Below are 13,890 nucleotides of genomic sequence, written 5' to 3' on the forward strand. Positions count from 1 at the left end.
GTCAGGCCACAAATTCAAGGTCCCCACTTTGAACTGAAACCTGTAATGTTTCAGATGCTTCAATCAATTAGTTAGTTTGGTGGTTTTGCAATTGGTGATCCCATATTGCACTTGAGACTTTTCTTGGAGGTATGCGATTCTTTCAAATAGTAAGGTTTCCCTGAAGATGCTTTAAAACTCAAAATATTTCACTATTTTTTAAGAGATCATGCTAGAACATAGTTCAATGCTTTACCATCTGGGACAGTAGTATCATGGAATGATCACTGTCAAAGATTTCTACTGTGGTATAATCCACCAAATATGAATGTCAAATTGAGAAATGAGAGAACAACCTTCAAGCAACTAGAGGATGAAACATGATATGAAACATGGGAAAGGTTCAAAGATTTTCTTTGGAAATGTCCTATGCATGGATTTTAGCATTGGACCCAAATGGAGATGTTCTACAATGGTTTGAATGCACAGACACAGATGGTGGTTGATGCTTCAGCTAATGGAACTTTTTTGGATAAGTCCTACAATAAAGCCTACAAGATTTTGGAGAGAATCACTAATAATTATTATCAATACCCCACAACAAGAGCTTGAACTGGTAGGAGAGGGGTTGGATTATTCGAACTTGATGTTATTACCTCTATTACTACTCAAGTATTTTCTTTAGCCAACATAATAAAGATCATGAAAAAGCCCAGTGAGGTGAAAAAGTTGAAAGCAACTGGGTTATCTTGTGTTTATTGTAGTGAGGATCACGTGTTTGAAGAGTGTCTCTCGAACCCAACATCTGTGTACTATATGGGCAACTTCAATAGGAACAACAATCCTTATTCCAACACGTATAAACCTGGTTGGAAACAACACCCAAATTTTTTGTGAAACAATCTAGAAGCTGGAAATTCCACCACGGCGATTAGACCCAATGCCATGAATGTTCCACCTAGTTTCAATCAGTCTATTCCACCTCAACAATGATTTCAACAAGGACAAACATCATCTTCTTCCTAATGTATTGAGTCCGTACTGAATGAGTATATTGTCAAGAATGATGTTGTGATTTAGAGCCAAGCATCATCATTACGAGCATTAGAGAATCATGTAGGAAAGATAGCTAATGCTTTGAACTCAATAACATAAGGAATGTTTCCTAGTGATACCAAGAATGCAAGACCATATAGGAAAGAACATTGTAAAGCAATCTCTTAAAAGTTACACAGAGCTAGATAGATTTGTCAAGAATGTTGTTCCTGAATCAGCAAATTTAGAAACAATTACAAGCAAAACCCTTGAACAACCCAAGAAGAGCACCACAACTAAGAAAACTGGACCAAGCAATGTCGAAGCAAACTCAGATAGCACTACTGAACACAATGCCCAAGCAACACATTCATTACAACCTAGTTCACCCACCCCCACCATTTTCCCAACGCTTTCAAAATCACAAACAATACTAAAATTTCAGACGATTCTTGGATGTCCTTAAGCAACTTCACTTCAATATACCTTTGGTGGAAGGCTTGGAGCAAATGTCTAACTATGTCAAGTTTATGAAAGACATACTTCCAAAGGAGAGACGATTGGGAGAATTTGAAACAGTCGCACTAACAAAAGGATGCACTGTGGAAACACAAAAATATATAGACTTATTCAGCACCTTTTGAGCCCTAACCTATGTGGTTTCGTAGTAAATTTTGTCGAAATTCACACTTTAATTATAAAATAATTAATTTGCACTTACATTATTAACATATTTAATTTTAATTATTTTTATAATAAATTCTCACAAATTTGGCTTATTTTCGACAATTTTGCACAAAAGGTGAAAATTGACTTAGTAGACACCTCAAAAGGCTTGAACTTTTGAAGAATTTTTTGCACCAAGTGAACCAAGGGCAAGATTAAATATTTTTCCAGCCAAGGTTGGTCCAAATGATGATCATTTTATATGCTTTATATTTAATTTTTATCCAAGTTAAATTGGGTTAAAAATTAATATAAAGCCAGAATGAGAAAGTGTCCCAGTGTGTTAACCATTAAAGACTGATCCAATAAGAAAATGTGCAGCCCAAAACTGACCCAATAAGCTGACCCAATCCGCTTATTTAGCTGATTAAATAATTTCAAAACTGCCCTCTAGTTTCCTTAAAATTCTATTTAAACCCTTCCACTTTCTGTGCCTTTAAAGATTTGTACCAAGCTAAATTTACCAAAGTTTGAAACATTCAAACTTTGCTACATGTGTGGCCGGCCAAGGAGAGTGTCTGGCTACTAATTATTTACTATCTTTACCAGACACTCCCACCTATAATTACTCTGTTTTACCTATTCATTCAACACACCTCTCATTCCACACTTCTCTCTCTCTTACTCACTTTCTCCCTTCCAAAACCTCCCTTTGTTTCCCATTTTCCCTTCTAATTTCTATTGTCAATTTCCCTCTTGGAAAAGAGCCTTAAACCACCTTGGTAGTAGCATTCAATTGCTTATAGAAGCCCATGATTAATAGAATGAGCAGAGAAGAACAAGAGCTCACTAGTCTGGCTTCGGAGAAAAACTAGATTTGCTTCTAGTTTCTTTTCCTTTAAATTTTCTTATTGTCGTTATGATCATGTCTATGAATAACTATTATGTTTTTATTCTAAATTTAATTAACATGGCTTAAATTTAATTCATGTTAGGTTGATTAGATTTCATCTACTTAAGTTATTAAAATAATCTTTGTGTTGTTATAGGTCTTGGTAAATTGTTTGATTAAGTAAAATCATGATTATGTTATACTTGCATTATAATTGTAAGGTAACTAATGAATTAATTATTAATCATATTGAAATTATAATTAATTGACATAATACTTAATCAGTGCATATTTAATCTTTTAAGGTAGCTGAGGGTTAAATTAGCGACAATATTAAATGATACATTAGTCCTGCATAACTTGCAAGATTATTGTGATTAAATTATTTCAAAGTAGAAATATATTGTGCTTCACTTAATCTTTTACTTGCTTATTAAAATTTATTAATTGTTTAAATTGACATAGTAATATGTTTAAGATATTAGTTAATTTAGTAAGCTTCTATATGCTATAGTTAACAAATTATCAAGTTGTCGTGAATTTATTCGTAACAACATGAACATTGTTTTAGTAATATTAAATTAAGAAATTTAATTGATCTAACACAATTATGTCATATTGATGAAACTTATTTTTTAGAAATCGTGCTTTGGAATTTTTTCCTTTTAATCTTCTTAGTTAATTTTCTTAGTTAAAATCTTATTTTATTAAACCCTTTCCCTTCAAAACAAAAGATTTTCCTTCACAAAAGTGTTTTTAATTGCATTTCATAAATATTTTCTTACATAGTCCCTGTGGGTACGATAACTCGACATTTACTTGTAACTTTATTACTTGTTGCGATTATGTACACTTGCACATTTTCATCATTTCATGTTTTTGGTGCCATTGCCGGAGACTGTTTTAAAAAGACATTCTTTATGAATTTGTTAATTTTACATTTTGGTTTAGTTTTTTCTGTTCAATTTTAACTTAGTTAATTTTTCTATGTTTTTTAGGTGTTTATGAGTATTGATCGAATTCTCAACTTACTCCCCATAGATCCTAAAATTGAAAGAACTTTTCGACAAACAAGAAGATAAGCAGTTCAAAGAAGGACTAAATAGAATAACTTTAAAAATCCAAATCAAGGAAGCGGAGCAAACCCTGTTCAAAATCCTATCCTTATTGCTGATATTAGGGATAGAGCTTTAAGACAGTATGTTGTTCCAATGTTTCATGATCTTAATTCGGGTATTAAGAAACCTAAAATCAAGGCACAACAGTTCGAGCTGAAGCCAGTCATGCTCCAAATGCTTTACATAGTGGGCCAATTCAGTGGAATGTCTACCGAACATCCTCACCTTTACTTAAGACTATTTATGAAGGTGAGCGATTCTTTCAAATTAGCCGGCGTACCCGAAGATGCACTACGATTAAAGTTATTCCCATATTCACTAAGGGATAGAGCTGGACTCTAGTTGAACTCATTGCCACCAAATTTCATTACCACATCACAAGAGTTAGCAAAAATATTTCTTATGAAGTACTTCCCACCTAGGAAGAATGTTAAGTTGAGGAATGAGATTACTACCTTCCAACAGTTGGATGACGAGTCCTTGTATGAGGCGTGGGAGAGGTTTAAAGAACTATTACGAACATGCCCTCATCACAGAATCCCTTATTGCATCCAATTAGAGACGTTTTATAACAGTCTCAATACTTACACAAGAATGGTAGTAGACACTTCTGCTAATGTTGCTCTCCTTTCTATGTCTTATAACGGGGCTTATGAAATCATTGAAAGGATTGCCAGCAACAACTACCAATGGCGAACCAATTGTGTAGCGTCAGGAAGATGAATCGCTAGAGTACATGAACTGGACACTCTTACTTCACTTGCATCTCATGTATCCTCAATATCCCCAATGCTTAAAACTTTTGCTTTTAATGGGTTTAATAATTTTGTAGCTTAGCCACTAAATCAATTCGAAAATGTAGCCTGTGTTTATTATTGGTAAGGGCACTCATTCCGAGAATGTCTATAAAACCTAGAATTCGTATATTACATGGGTAACCAGAACCAAGGAAGGCAATGACTGCAATCCAATTTTTATAACCAATCTTGGCGAAACCACCTTAATTTCTCTTGGATTAACCAAGGGGCTGAACCTAGTAACACTTATGCACAACCTAGATCGACCCAACCACCTGTATTTACCCAACAAGTTCAAAAACAACCTCAAGCTGAATCTTTTAATGGCTTAGAAAACCTGTTAAAGGCATACATAGTGAAAAATGATGCCTTAATCCAAAGCCAAGCAGCCACATCGAAAAACCTAGTAAGCCAAATGGGCTAGCTTACAACTAAACTTAGGAATCGACTACAAGGTGCTTTGCTTAGAGATACAGAAAACCCAAGAGATCTAGGGAAAGAGCATTGTAAAGCATTGACATTCAGGAGCGGAAAGACATTAGAGCCCAACACTGTCGAAGTTGAAGGGGAGCCAACTAATGCTCAAAATTCAGTGGAACTTCAACCAACTGTTGAAATTCCAGCTTCACCTGAACTAGTCAATTATGATAAACTAACAACTTTGCTAGATGTAGAATTGCCATAAAAGACAAATCAACCAATTCCAATAAAGAATCCTCCACCACCCTACCCTCAAAGACTTCAAAAAGAGAAACAGGAAATCCAATTTAATAAATTTTTAAATGTACACAAGAAACTTCATATCAACATTCCATTGGTAGAAGCACTTGAGCAGATGCAAAACTATGAAAGCACTTGAGCAGATGCAAAACTATGTTAAATTCATGAAGGATATCCTATCCAAGAAACAGAGTCTTAGAGAATTTGAGATGGTAGCTCTGACAAAGGAATGCAATGCATATCTTCAAAATAAACTACCCCCAACGATGAAAGACCCTTGATGTTTTACCATGCCTTGCAACACTAGAGCAACATATTATGGTAAGGCACTCTGTGATTTGGGTGCGAGTATTAACCTGATGCCCATGTCAATATTTAGAAAATTAGGGATAGGTGAAGTTAGACCTACTATAGATAAACTTCAATTTGCATATCGATCTTTAGCACATTTAGAAGGAAAAAATTAGGATATATTGGTATGTGTAGACAAATTTATTTTTCCTGCTAACTTTATTGTACTAGACTTTGAAGTAGATAGAGAGGTGTCAATCATTTTAGGAAGGCCTTTCCTAGCAACTGGAAGGACCCTTATTGATGTGGAGAAGGGAAAACTTACCATGCGTGTTCAAGAAGACCAGGTAACATTTAATGTTTTTAAGTCTATACAATTTCCTAACATAGTTGATGATTGTTCTATAGCATCCAAGTTAGAGGAATTAATCATGGAAAAATAACTCAACTCTGTTGAGAACCCATTGGAGCGAATTTTGACATCAAACCCTCCAAGTGATGAAGAGGGGGAGGAGTACTTAGCTTTGCCAAAAGCTAATCAAAGGGGATTTAATCTGCAATCTTGTTTTGAATCTTTAGAGTTAGAAAGTAGAGATTATGCCCAGCCAAAAGCGTCAATTGAGGAGCCACCTAAATTAGAACTGAAGGTACTTCCCTGATATTTAAAATATGTTTATTTAGGTAATGCTTCTACTTTACCTGTGATTGTTTCAGAAGAGTTGACTGAAGAGCAAGAAGAGAAACTCATCCTAGTGTTGAAACAATTTAAGAAGGCTACCAGATGGACAATAACCGATATTCGTGCCATTAGTTCATCTGTATTCATGCACAAGACCATCCTGGAAGATGGCGAGAAGTGGACGATTGATGGACAACGGAGGTTGAACCCCATCATGAAGGACGTGGTAAAAAAGGAAATCATTAAGTGGTTAGGTACAGGTATAATTTACTCCATCTCAGATAGTTCATGGGTAAGTTTGGTCCAGTGTGTACCAAAGAAAGGAGGTATCACAGTTTTTGAAAATGAGAATAACGAGCTAATATCATCCAAAATAGTTACGGGATGGAGAATTTGCATCGATTACCAAAAGTTGAACAAGACGACTAGGAAAGACAACTTTCCTTTACCATTTTTGGATCAAATGCTAGATAGACTCGTGAGACGAGACTATTATTGTTTCCTCGATGGATACTCGGAGTATAATCAAATGATAGTAGCACCAGAGGATCAACACAAAATAACATTCACATTTAGATGCATGCCATTTGGTTTATGTAATGCACCTACTACATTTCAAAGATGTATGATGTCTATTTTTACTAACATGGTTGAAAAATATTTGGAAGCATTTATGGATGATTTTGTAGTATTCAAACATACATATGATGATTGCATAGCTAATTTTGCCAAGGTACTAAGACGATGAGAAGAAACAAACCTCGTACTTAACTGAGAAAAGTGTCATTTCATGGTACGATAAGGTATTGTTCTAGGGCATCGGATAATGAGACATGAAATCAAGGTAGATAAAGAAAAGGTAGATGTTATTGAGAAACTCTCACCTCCAACATCTATAAAGGGTGTTAGGAGCTTTTTGGGTCACGCTGATTTCTATCGAAGATTTATTAAGGACTTCTCCAAAATTGCTAAACCCTTATGCAAATATTAGAGAAGGACATGATGTTCAAATTTGATGAGGAGTGTTTAAAAGCTTTCAATGATTTGAAGAGTCGGTTAGTTTCAGCACCAATCATCGTCACACTGGACTGGGATTTTCCATTTGAAATGATGTGTGACGCAAGTGACTTAACGATAGGAGCTGTGATGGGCTAGCAAAGGAACAAAGTTTTTCATCCTATCTATTATGCAAGCCAAACTCTGATGGGAGCTCAACTAAATTACACAGTATTAGGGAAAGAGTTACTTGCTATTGTGTTTGCTTTTGACAAGTTTCGATCTTATATTGTAGGTACCAAAGTGACTGTTTATATAGATTATTCAACAATTAAATATTTACTTGCCAAGAAAGATGTCAAGCTGAGATTGATCTGATGGGTACTTTTACTCTAAGAATTTGATCTAGAAATTCAAGATCGAAAAGGAGTAGAAAATCAAGTAGCAGATCACCTATCCAGATTGGATCCGCAAGAAGGAAATTCTCCACTTATACCTATTCAGGAGACATTTCTAGATGAACACATACTTAAGGTAAATCATGTTCATAATACCCCTATGTTTGCTGATTTTGCTAATTATTTAGCTTGTGGTTTAATGTCAATTGTTAAGACGTATCAACAAGAGAAAAATTTTATTCACGATGTGAAGTACTATTTCTGGGAAGAGCCATACTTGTTCAAGAAATGCACAGATCAGATGATTAGGAGATGCGTGGTAGAAGATGAGGTACATGAAATACTATATCCATGTCACACAGCTCCAAGTGGGGGACACTTTTGAGGTTCACGTACTGTGACCAAAGTATTACTAGTCGGATTCTTTTGGCCAACTTTATTTAAAGATGCATACACCTATGTAAAAAGTTGTGATTGATGCCAAAGGGTTGGAAATGTTACTAACAGAAACGAAATGCCCTGAAAAAACATCATTAAAGTAGAATTGTTCGATGTTTGGGACATTGATTTCCTTGGTCCATTCCCTGCTTCTTTTGGTAACAAGTACATGTTCGTGGCAGTAGACTACATATCTAAGTGGGTTGAGGCTGAAGCTTCTTCGACAAACGATGCCTAGGTAGTGACGAAGTTCTTGCAGAAACATGTGTTCACAAGGTTTGGAACTCCTAGTGCTATCATTAGTGATGAGGGGTCTCATTTTGTAAACAAATAGTTGAAATGGTTACTCGATAAATATGGAGTGAAGCACAAGGATGCCACAGCCTACCATCTGCAGACAAACGGGCAAGTTGAATTGGCGAACAAAAAGATAAAAGGCATACTCGAGAAGGTAGTCTGTCCAAACCGATGAGACTGGTCCAAAAGAGTAGACGATGCTTTATGGGCATATAGGACAGCATACAAAACACCTTTAGGGATGTCACCCTATAAGTTGGTTTTTGGGAAAGTCTGTCATTTTTCCTTGGAGTTAGAACATAGAGCTTACTAGGCACTCCAACAACTCAACTTGGATCTTAAGCTTGCTAAAGAAAAACGGATGCTTCAACTCAATGAGTTAGTAGAATTTTGAATGTTCTCATACGAGAATGCCAAACTATTCAAGGAAAGACTTAAAAGATAGCATAACAAGCATATTCGAGTTCGAGAATTTGAAGTAGTTCAACAAGTCTTGTTATTCAAATCCAGATTAAGGTTCTTTCTAGGTAAATTAAAATCACGTCCGTCCAGTCCATTTACTATTGACCAAGTTTTTCAATATGGATTTCTCGAACTTCAAGTTAAGGGAGGTAATTTTTGAGTTAATGTTCAATGCTTAAAATATTATTGGGGGATAAATTGAGGGGGATAAAGTCTCTTTCATTTTATCGGATACTTAATTTTTCTTGTTTTCTTTTCAATAAATGATTTAGGGTATATTTTTGGAATTAGTATGGTAAAATAAATTCTGTCTAGGAGATTGGAACTTAAGCGGGACCACTTGTGACCCCTCCAATCTTTTCTAGGAATTGATTTTAACATAATCTTCCGATAAATTATTCTCTAAATTGCAAAATAAATTATTATTTTTCCAAATAAAAGGGTTAATATTTATCCAAGTTTTAATTGCAGCTCAATTTTCAAATTTCTTTAAGTCTAGGTACTTAATTGAATTATTTGCAAAATTTGATTGTTCTTTTTGTAAATATTGAAACTAGTTGTCTCTTTTTGTAAATATCTTTAAAAGTAGTTAAAATAAAATTTTTAATTTAATTTTTAATAAATAAGATGGTAATAACTAATATATAATTATATTTATTATATTGTATATTAATTATTATTAACTTTGTATAGAATCAAAATTGGTTTAATTTTATCATATTTTAATTAAGAGATTTTATTTCAGTAAATAAAGTAATAGCAAATAATATTTTAAAATACATTATATTATTTTTTAATTATTATTAACTTTATATGACATTAGGACTTAAAAGATTTTATTGTTAATTTGTTCTAAGAATTCTAATTAAACTCCTTCCCTCTATCACTTTAAATACCACCACCTCCATCCATCATTCACCATCCACCAAACCAACCTCCTACACAACCTTTCCACTATTGGCCTTAGAAACTCCACCCTCCCATACTCTCCTATGCACGTCGCTAGCCAACATGTGCTCATCCTTTCCCATGCACCCTGCTGCTCACTCACGCCTGCCCCTACTCGCGTCACTACTGCCCCCACGCGCTGCTGCTGTTCCTTTCTTCAAGCCATGCGTACCCTGGCACAAACCGCACACCCCTTGTCACCTTTGCTCTGCACTTCCAGAACATGTAGCCACCAACCGGTCACCCTTTCAACCAACCCTAAATCACAATCTTTTTTCTTTAAATTTTATTTATTTTATTTAAGTCTTTAGTCTATATCAAAATCATGCCTCATAAAAGAACTCTTTCCTTTAAGTTAAAGAATCACAAAACAAATTTCACTACAAAGAAGCCAAAGTGAGATACGATAGCATCTTCAAAAATCAACAAATTCTCTCAAAAAAAGGCTATACACTAAAAGAAAGCAACTATATCAATTTCATTACTGAAGCCCTCAATTGGGAGATGTTTTGTGAGAAAAGACTTAGTGTAGATGAAGAGTTAGTTCATGAATTTTAGCCAATTTGACCTCAAGCAAATTAACGAAAGTTTCTATCCAAGGAATCAAGGTACCAATAAGCTCAAACACTATTAATGAATTCTTTGAATTACCTAATTTTGAAGACAACAAATATTCTGTTTTGATGAGAAATATTGAAGCTGAAAAACTGCAATAAATTGTCGACAAACTTACAGTTCCGGGTTCTAAGTGGACTTTGTCAAAGTATGGAACTCACACTTTTCATAGAGAATATTTGATACCATTAGCAAAGGTATGGTTCTATTTCATTCGATTCAGCCTTATGCCTATTTCACATGGGACCACAATTTCATTAGAGTGAATGGTCTTGTTATACTCGATTTTAACGACAATAACCATTGATGTTGGAAAAATCATTCTGAGAGAAATGCAAATTTTTGCTGCTAGACATTTTGGCCCAACATGCTTTCCCTTTACAATAACAATTTTGTGCTTGAAAGCTAAAATTCTTGCAAACGTAAAGAAGACAGGTTATAGTCAGGGCACAATCATAGATTGGGACATCTACCGAATAGCTGAAGATTCTATTTTGTAGCAACAAGTTGAATTGAGCGAGGATCCCGAAGAAGAAGAAGAAGAAGATCCCAGAGAGATCAAACCAATGCAGTCAGCTGAAATCCTTAATAAGGTAGAACCAATGGAACCAATAACCGAACCTGACATGGCGAACTCAACATTCAGAACTCAACCGCCTTACCCACCTCTTCATGATGAGCTATCAAAGTTGATGGACCTAATGCGACATATGCAGTGGCAGCAACAAGCTTACTGGAGATATTCAAAAATACGGGATGACTCAATGAGAAGCGCTTTTACAAATATATTCAATGACCCGTTTATTTTTGTGCTTGAGTTTCCAAATTTTATATTTGAACCATGGAGTCCAATATCGAAGAGGGAACGAAGTGATTCATGCAAAAACAAAGACGATGAAGCAAAAAATTAGTCGAATTTTGAGGGATCTGCAAATAAATAAAAAGGGGGGATGCTAACATCATTTTCTTCCTTAGGATATTTAATATTTTTAGGATTAGGTTCTATTAGTATTTTTATTTCTTGCATAATAAAATAAGAGGTGAAAATCATAAATAAAAATAAACAAGTTGCAAAACAAGAAGTGTGGTAATAGATATGTACATGTCTAGGATTGAATCCAGAGAAAGCTTGGTACTTAAGTAGTCAAATTGACTCACCTCCTCTTTTCTAGAATCCTACCTAGTGTAAAGTATCTATTCATTTCTAATAATGAGGACATTTTTCATCTTAAGTAGGGGGAACCGAATAATTGAAATTATTTCCTCTCAGAGTAAATTATTCTTTTAATTATGGTTAGGTTATATTTTGATCAAAAATTTGAAATTATGACATAAATGTTCTATTATTTTAATAATTGTTATGTTAGCTGAATTATGACATAAATGTACTCTTAATATAGTATGTAAATAATACCATAATTTTTTTTCCCTTAGGAAAACTAGGCATGCATGAAAGTTTAAGTCTCTAGAATTGACTAAGTAATTTCTTGAGGCGAAATCCTAGAAACCATGGAATGTTGAAAATGATTTAGGCAAACCTTTGTTTGGACTGTTTGAGCCTGTCAAGCCAACCTTAATGAATTTTTATCCTTTAAAACCAAACTTTGAGACTATATGGCCTAATTTTCTTTGAACCCTAGAAATATTTAGCCATCACTTCTCTCATAATTATCTTTAAATTGTCCCAAACACTAGAGTCATTCTATTCAGAATATTCTTTGAAAATAAGTTTGGGGGAGATGAAAAGAAGTATCAAATGCTTAAAAAAATTGTAGTACATACATCAAAATGCTCGTGTTATAAAAAAAGAACATATGTACTCGAAAGAAATAGATGTACAAAAGCGCATGTAAAAGCAAAATGAGTGGGTGTATTGAAGGTGATTATTCCAAAGGTCTGATTCAAGCTAACTCTAGGGTTTTTAGCCTAAATTTATCTATCTTTTACCTACCCCTAGCCTAGTCACGTTACAACCTATTTAAAAGACCTATTGATTCAAGTTTTTGTGCTACCTGATTAGTGGAGAGAAATTGTTATGTTCAACATATGAAGGCATAAATTAAACTTAATGATTGCAGCTTAACCTTAAATAAGAGAATAAAATCAAATTGGTAGGGATTTAACATGCCTTTCTTGAGAAATCATTTAGCCTATTTTTTTGCTATCATAATAATAATTGAGATTAATTTGAATGATATGTATACTGTTATGGGAATAATTTTGGGAATAATGTTTCCCGAAGGAATTTTTCAAAGCTGTTTCCAAGAAATTCTTTTCAATTTGTACATTACTCGGGACAAGCAATGAATTAAGTTTTGGGGTGTGAAAACACAAAAATATATAGACTTTCAGCACCTTTTGAGCCCTTATTCATGCGATTTCGTAGTAAATTTTGTCAAAATTCAAACTTTCATTCTAAAATAATTATTTTGCACTTAAATTTTTAACATATTGAATTTAACTATTTTTATAATAAATTTTCACAAATTTGGTTTATTTTCAACAGTTTTGCACAAAAGGTAAAAATTGGCTCGGCAAACACCTTGAAAGGCTTGAACTGTGGGGGAATTTTTGCACCGAGTGAACAAAGGGAAAGATTAAATATTTTTCCAACCAAGTTCAATCCAAATTATGATAATTTATTTACTTTATATTTAATTTTTATCGAAGTTAAATTGGGTTAAAATTTATTATAAAGCCTGAAGGAGAAAGTGGTCCACTGTGCTAAGCATTGAAAACTGATCCAATAAGAAAATGTGTAGCCCAAAACTCACCCAATAAGCTAGCCCAATAAGATTATTTAGATCATTAAATTAATTTCAAAATAGCCCTCAAGTTTCCTTAAAATCCTATTCAAACCCCTCCACTTTTTGTGCCTTTAAAGATTTGCCCCAAGCTAAATTTAGCAAAGTTTGAAACATTTAAATTTCGCTACATGTGTGGCCAGCCAATGGGAGTGTGTGGCTGCTAATTATTTTCTCCTTTTAGCAGACACTCCCACCTATAAGTACCCCCTTTCACCTATTCATTCAACACACCTCTCATTCCGCACTTCTTTCTCTCTTTTACTCACTTTCTCCCTTCCAAAACCTCCCTTTATTTCCCACTTTCCCCTTCTACTTTCCTTTGTCGATTTCCCTCTTCTAAAAGAGCCTTCAACCACCTTGGATAGCAGCATTCAATTGCTTATAGAAGCTTTGGATCAACAGAAAGAGCGGAGAAGGAGAGGAGCCTACTAGTCTGGCTTCAGAGAAAAACTGGATTTGCTTCTAGTTTCTTTTCCTTTAAATTTTCTTGTTCTTGTTATGATCATGTCTATGAATAATTTTTATGTTTCTATTCTAAATTTAATTAACATGGCTTAAATTAATTCGTGTTAGGTTGATTGCATTTCATCTACTTAAGTTATTAAAATCAAGTTTGTGATGTTATAGGTCTTGGTAAATTGTTTGATTAAGCAAAATCATGGTTATGTTATACTTGCATTATAATTGTAAGGTAACAAATGAATTAATTATTAATTGTATTCAAATTGTAACTAATTGTCACAATACTTAAT

General features: G+C 34.1%; 2 non-coding genes across 2 annotated transcripts; both read right to left on the bottom strand.

The window, feature by feature from the left end:
* Window positions 1-312: 312 nt before the first annotated feature.
* Window positions 313-419, bottom strand: LOC121214250 (small nucleolar RNA R71). Its single transcript, XR_005909835.1, has one exon. It is a non-coding gene; the product is annotated as a small nucleolar RNA R71 (small nucleolar RNA).
* A 3,703-nt stretch (window positions 420-4,122) lies between these two features.
* Window positions 4,123-4,229, bottom strand: LOC121214379 (small nucleolar RNA R71). The gene has a single exon (XR_005909962.1). It is a non-coding gene; the product is annotated as a small nucleolar RNA R71 (small nucleolar RNA).
* Between the last annotated feature and the right edge of the window lie 9,661 nt (window positions 4,230-13,890).

The sequence above is a fragment of the Gossypium hirsutum genome, chromosome D01, assembly GCF_007990345.1.
Source record: "Gossypium hirsutum isolate 1008001.06 chromosome D01, Gossypium_hirsutum_v2.1, whole genome shotgun sequence".
Taxonomy (NCBI): Eukaryota; Viridiplantae; Streptophyta; class Magnoliopsida; order Malvales; family Malvaceae; genus Gossypium; species Gossypium hirsutum.